General features: G+C 40.7%; 1 pseudogene; it reads right to left on the reverse strand.

The window, feature by feature from the left end:
* Positions 1-5,491: 5,491 nt before the first annotated feature.
* Positions 5,492-7,129, reverse strand: part of LOC112080880 (E3 ubiquitin/ISG15 ligase TRIM25-like) — an 11,556-nt pseudogene continuing 9,918 nt past the window's right edge.

Genomic DNA, 7,129 nt, shown 5'->3' on the forward strand with positions numbered 1-7,129 from the left:
TTTTGTAAAGCTATTGTAGTAGACATATTTAATGACTATATAAATATCAGAAAAAGTAAAATAAAAAGGCCAATTTTTTGATGGTTCTCAATGAGATTATTTTAGATGAGATCACAACATGTTCATTGTATTTATGAAAACTACACCCATACAGTGTATAGTACCATTGCCACCTACTGGCCTTTCTTCGTATTGCTGGTTGTAAGTACAAATACATGCTGGACTGATAAGGAACACTGCTATAACTATTATCCAGTAGTAGTATTATAATAATTGAAACATTTGAACAAGTTGGGACAACCCTTCAGTTAACTGCGATACCTATCAATTATCCAGTAGTAGTGATTATGGTTCCTCAATATACATTTAACATATTACAACGTAGGCTATGTGTTACAGCACTACTTTTGGTGTCCCCCTCAGGAATTGCTCTTGAGAAAATGTCATGTAATTGTCCCCTCCAAAGTTGATATCAGATTTTCACCCCTGATCTAAACGTGAATCCATTCTCAAATGCGGTACGGTTCTGGAAACAGAAATCCCTCCACTTTCATATCACATCAAAATAATTTCACAAACGCAACAATTACTGTAGGCTACGCTGTTTTAACCGGTTTTAACAGTTGCCGCCAACAGTAGGCTATTTTACAGTGACAACACGTTTGTGGCGTCTTTCCTCCGTTTATACACGTGTTCAGAGATGCAGAGGAAGAGACAGGCCCAGCTCTGCGCAAAATCTGTCTCCCTCCAACCGGTGACTTTTTTGTTGTTGTTGCGCCCAACAAGCAAGGAGTTTTGTATGGAGGTCAATGAGTGCTGAATTTGGTCAACAAAACAATGCATGGCTTATTTGCTACATGAGTTTTATTGGATCGAATAGAAGTTTCTTAATGCTTAAATTGTTATGAGTGTTCTGATATAAGTAGGACATGTGACATCTGGGCAACTTTGAGAAAAATACTTTATAGGACGATCAGAGTTGTCTTGAAATGGCTATGCATTTTCATACGTTTCATATGGCATGTAGTAATTTGTGGATGTCCATCATCCATTTCATGTGATATGTTACAAATTATGCTGAACAAAAATATAAACACAACATGCAACAATTTCTAAGGTTTACTGAGTTACAGTTCATATAAGGAAATCAATTCATTAGGCCCTAATCTATGGATTTCACATGACTGGGAGTAGAGAAATGCATATGTTCATCACAGATACCTTTAATAGTAGCGGTGTGGATCAGAAAACCAGTCAGTATCTGGTGTGACCACCATTTTCCTCATGCAGCATGACATCTTTTTTACATAAAGCTGATCAGGCTGTTGATTGTGGCCTGTGGAATATTGTCCCACTCCTCTTCAATGGCTGTGCAACGTTTCTGGATATTGGCGGGAACTGGAACACACATGTCGTACACGTCGATCCAGATCATCCCTAACATGCTCAATGGGGCTGACATGTCTGGTGTGTATGCAGGCCATGGAAGAACTGGGACATTTTCAGCTTCCAGAACTGTCAATCAAATCAAATCAAATTTTATTTGTCACATACACATGGTTAGCAGATGGTAATGCCGAGTGTAGCGAAATGCTTGTGCTTCTAGTTCCGACAATGCAGTAATAACCAACAAGTAATCTAACCTAAACAATTCCACAACTACTACCTTATACACACACAAGGTAAAGGGATAAAGATATGTACATAAAGATATATGAATGAAGTGATGGTACAGAACGGCATAGGCAAGATGCAGTAGATGGTTATAGTGTACAGTCTATACATATGAGATGAGTAATGTAGGGTATGTAAACATAAAGTGGCATAGTTTAAAGTGGCTAGTGATACATGTATTACATAAAGATGGCAAGATGCAGTAGATGATATAGAGTACAGTATATACACTATACATATTGAGATGAGTAATGTTAGGGTATGTGAAACATGTATAATTAAGTGGCATTGTTTAAAGTGGCTAGTGATACATTTTTACATAATTTCCATCAATTCCCCATTATTAAAGTGGCTGAGAGTCAGTATGTTGCAGCGGCCACTAAATGTTATGTGGCTGGTTTAACAGTCCTGATGGCCTTGAGATAGAAGCTGTTTTTTCAGTCTCTCGGCCCCTGCTTTGATGCACCTGTACTGACCTCGCCTTTCTGCGATGATTAGCGGGGTGAACAAGCAGTGGCGCGGGGTGGTTGTTGTCCTTGATGATCTTTATGCCTCCCGGTGACATCGGGTGGTGTAGGTGTCTGCAGGGCAGGTAGTTTGCCCCCGGTGATGCGGTTGTCGCAGGACCTCACTTACCCTCTGGAGAGCCTTACGGTGTGGGCGGAGCAGTTGCCGTACCAGGCGGTGATACAGCCCGACAGCGATGCTCTCGATTGTGCATCTGTAGAAGTTTGTGAGTGCTTTTGGTGACAAGCCGAATTTCTTCAGCCTCCTGAGGTTGAAGAGGCGCTGCTGCGCCTTCTTCACAACGCTGTCTGTGTGGATGGACCATTTCAGTTTGTCCGTGATGTGTACACCGAGGAACTTAAAACTTTCCACCTTCTCCACTACTGTCCCGTCGATGTGGATAGGGGGGTGCTCCCACTGCTGTTTCCTGAATTGTGTACAGATCCTTGCGACATGGGGCTGTGTATTAATTATCATGCTAAAACATGAGGTGATAGCGACAGATGAATGGCACGACAATGGGCCTCAGCATCTCATCATGGTATCTCTGCATTCAAATTGCCATCGACAAAATTAAATTGTGATCGTTGTCTATAGCTTATGCCTGCCCATACCATAACCCCACCCCCATCATTGGGAACTCTGTTCACAATGTTGACATCAGCAAACCGCTCGCCCTCACGATGCCATACACATGGTCTGCAGTTGTGAGGCTGGTTGGAGATAGAGAAATGAACACAATTTTCTGGCAACAGCTCTTGTGGACATTCCTGCTGTCAGCATGCCATTTGCATGCTCCCTCAAAACTTGCACATTTTAGTATGGCCTTTTATTGTCCCCAGCACAAGGTGCACATGTGTAATGATCATCCTGTTTAATCAGATTCTTGATATGCCACACCTGTCAGGTGGATGGATTATCTTGGCAAAGGAGAAATGCTCACTAATAGGGATGTAAACAAATATGTGCACACCATTTTAGAAAAATAAGCTGTATGGAACCTTTCTGGGATCTTTTATTTCAGCTCAAGAAACATGGGACCAACTCTTTACATGTGTTTATATTTTTGTTCAGTGTACAATAAGTATGATATATTCCTAATTGCACTTTGTTGTGGCTAATGATATCTTGCGTTAGCTGGGTTAAGTTTAGGGTTCAATTTAGGAGTTAGGGTTAGGGGAAGGGTTAGCTAACATGCTAAGTAATTGCAATGTTGCTAAAATTGTCTGTGATGTGATTCGAACATTCACGTTATACACCCACCCATACTCCCAGGCCAACCTCCCTCCTTTTGTTTTTGGCTTAATGGTCGAATGCAGCAAATTGAGAAAAAAAAGGGTCAGAACCTTAAGATGTTTTAAGTAACCTTCTGTCTTATGTAACCCATACCAAACATATCATACAAATAGACTACCACAGTATGAGTCATAATACCCAGCGGTCAAACAGGGAGATGGTTCCAATCGTATTTCCACCATTCATTTTTCCCATAGGGGATTTTAGAAACACTTAAACAATGGCTGTGTTTCATGTAGGCTTAGCCTGGTGTGATGTTTTGATAACCATGTAAATCTCTCTAGGACAAGGTGATTTTTATTTTCTGTAGGGTCTGAAAGAAGCCAAGAAATGTTTATGATGAATGCAATGTGCTATTATAATTCCACATGCTGAATTATTGGCTGGATAGAATGACAATGTTTTACCCAGCATTCAAAACTCACCCGATATGAAAATCCCCAAAATATTATAGATTTTTCAGATCACATTTTTTTAATCCCTTGCAGGGACAAAAAATGTAATTTCACTATAGTTTCTTTGCAGAAGCTGTGCAAATTGATAACGATACAAACATGTCATAAAGTAACAAGTTATCAATTGCTAACAACCACTACGAAGTAGGCCTTCAATTATTTTCTCAGAACTACAATTTCATGAGAGAAATTGGTTGTGTTCTGTAGTGCAGACACCGTTTCACGAACGGACAAGGACAACAAGGGCTACTGGATTGGACGCAGTGTGGTAGAATTCTCTCTGTTTCAGTCTGTCCCCCCGCGCCGACCCCCACTTTTGGATGCCTTATATAGACCAGTAACAACCCAGGTATTGCAATGTGAAACATTAATATCCATAAGAACTAACTTAATTACTTTAAACCGAATAGACTGATAAACATATAGCTCACCAACTTTTACATAAATTTCAAACAGCTTTTTTGAAAAAAACACACCCACAGCTTCACACACTCATCCACAAGTCTTCTATCATTCTTAACTGTCATTGGTATAAAATTCACATTAAACAGAGTAAGTAGGAATATGGCCACTCACATTTGTCTGCGTTAACATGACACTAATGCTAGCTGGGCCCAGGATCATTTCTGCTGTCCTTTGCCAACTATGATGGTCATTCATATATTGGAGCTGGCAAGCACAGCCACAAACAGATACTGGGACCATGCTAACTCAAATGCACTAGGATGGTGTAGTAATTAGTCGGTAGCCCATTGTAGTTTATGAAGACATACATATTCTGCAATGATCAAGTGCAATAGACCTTTCAAATTTTTATCCAAAAGTGCCATCAAATAATAAACATCCTTATATATAGCATCTTCCTGGAGAATCAAAATACAATCTTTAAGAATGTGGCTTTCCCTGATGTATAATACAGCCGCCCTGGGTTCAAAATACTAGGTGAAATTATTACAATACTTCTAGCAGTGCTTGATCAAGCTTGCTGGCTATAAATGGAGGACATAGAATTAGCATCCAAAACTATATTACATTACAAAGCAAACGCAGAAAAGTATTTTGCAAAAAAAAAATTATAATAATAAATCAAATACTATTTGAACCGCAGGTCTAACAAAGAGAGGTTGGGCACAACAAGTCTTTAGTCAACAACAAAAAACGTATGAGTTAGAATGAGGAGCCCCAGTTTCAAGTGTTTATTATTACAGTATAATCTTGTATAAAAATAAGTATAAAAATTGTCTACGTTCCAAATGACACCCTATATTAGCCTTATTATAGGGCCCTGTCGAAGTAGTGCAACTATATAAAAATAGGGGTGCCATATGGCACTTCAAACAGCTCATCTTCTAAGAGTTGATGTATAATATTTACTATGTTTCCCAAAATTGTTCTTTATGGTAATTATATGGAAAAATCTCCAAAGTAGCCTTTTACACACAATTCTCCCACATGACATCAATGCATGACTTTTTGACTGAAAATCAGACCTTTAAATGGAATGTAATTTCATCATCTGGATGAAATCTCCTCTTCCTTCCTCCTCCTTTCTTCTTTCCTCACTCCTCGTCTTCCTGCCCTTTCTGGACTGTTAAAGTTCGTTCTGCTGACTCACTCTGGGTCGTGTACAGCCTCCTCTCCTCACTCCTCATCTCCTCCTCAGCTTCTTCTTGCTCATCTCGATCACTGCTGTCGTCACCATCTTCATCCTCCTCCTCCTCCTCTCCTCCGCATGTCCTCCTCTTACCCGGTACTACGGGACTGGTAGAAGAGACAAAACTGTTAAAGGTAGAATCCACATTTGGTGAAACTGTGCCGCACTGTTCGCCTCAGCGCCTCTGTTATTGGTTTTGTTGATGAAGACAGAGGAGAGGAGCGTGCCGACAGTGGGGTTGAAGACTTTGCAGTAATATTCTGCTGTTCTACAATGCATGCAATGAAGTCTGAGGAGAAAAGTGTTTGTGGTTTCAAGTACAATCTTTAGGTTTGGTTTATTTGTCACAAACGCACAAAAAAGACAGACTGAAAAAGACAAACAGTTTCAATTTTAAAAAACAAGGTAAAAATAAATGTACATGTGTGAACCTGGCAACCCACAAGGGCATTGTAAAACCCAAGCAAACAAAATACAATTGAAGTTTAAAATGATTCAACACACTCTAGTTCCTCTACCTTTTCCACACACCAGTCTGTTACTTACAGAGCTCGTTGATGAGGTGAGAGGACGTGAAGTGTACTTCAGTGAGGAAGTCTTCCTGTTTAGCCTCCATGGACTCGGCCAGGCCGTCTGAGTCCACGCAAGCGCATTCTGGGTGGAACAGAGGCTTCTTCAACTGCCTGCAGAAACTTGGACAAACACACACAACACACTCGCATTAGCAAGGCACATCACCCATAGACAGGTGGAGGAGAAAGACACCATTACAAATGAAATGTCACCCATAGACAAGCTCACACACACACACACACGCACAAACACACTGCAAATGGGCAACACCCATAGACAGTTGGACACACACACACACACACACCCACTTACTTTTTGCTTGATGACTTGTACGCCTAAACAGCAAATCAGAGAAGCAAAGAATAACATCTCATTTATTATTTTATTTTTTGGGGGGGGGGGGGGGGTAGATCAGCTTTACTATTGCAGGGTTGTGGCTTCCATCAATGTGATTTTCTGCATCTTTTCCAATCCCCATCAAAAAATAATAAAACATTTAGTTAATGAAAATAAAACAATAAAGCTACTTAGGAACAGCAGGACGGTTTTAAAAAGAATGTTAAAGGCACATCCATTTGTCCATGTATATCAATTAATCCGCACACTGACCCTCAGGAAGCAGAAGGGTCGTTCTCCTGGCGAGGTCTGGATGCCACTGTGACATCCTGCAGACGGACTGGTCCTGGACCGCCTTGGCTATGTTCGCTGGATGCTGGGGCCCCACTCGACCCCGTGGGAGCAGGAACAGTCCCTGAGGGAGGTGAGGAAGCCCTCCAGGTGGACCTGTAACACCTCCCCCAAGGCTGTGACCCGCTGGTCTGAGTCCTCCAGGAACCTCTGCACAGATGAGAGGAGAGGTTGAGAGGTAGGTGTGTGTTTAACCAAAAACTAACTATCAGTGTCAAAAGTTGACTCATCTTCAGACATGAAAATGGATATATAAATATATATTTTTTAATACAAAAAATTA

Source organism: Salvelinus sp. IW2-2015, unplaced genomic scaffold, assembly GCF_002910315.2.
Source record: "Salvelinus sp. IW2-2015 unplaced genomic scaffold, ASM291031v2 Un_scaffold16556, whole genome shotgun sequence".
Lineage (NCBI taxonomy): Eukaryota > Metazoa > Chordata > Actinopteri > Salmoniformes > Salmonidae > Salvelinus > Salvelinus sp. IW2-2015.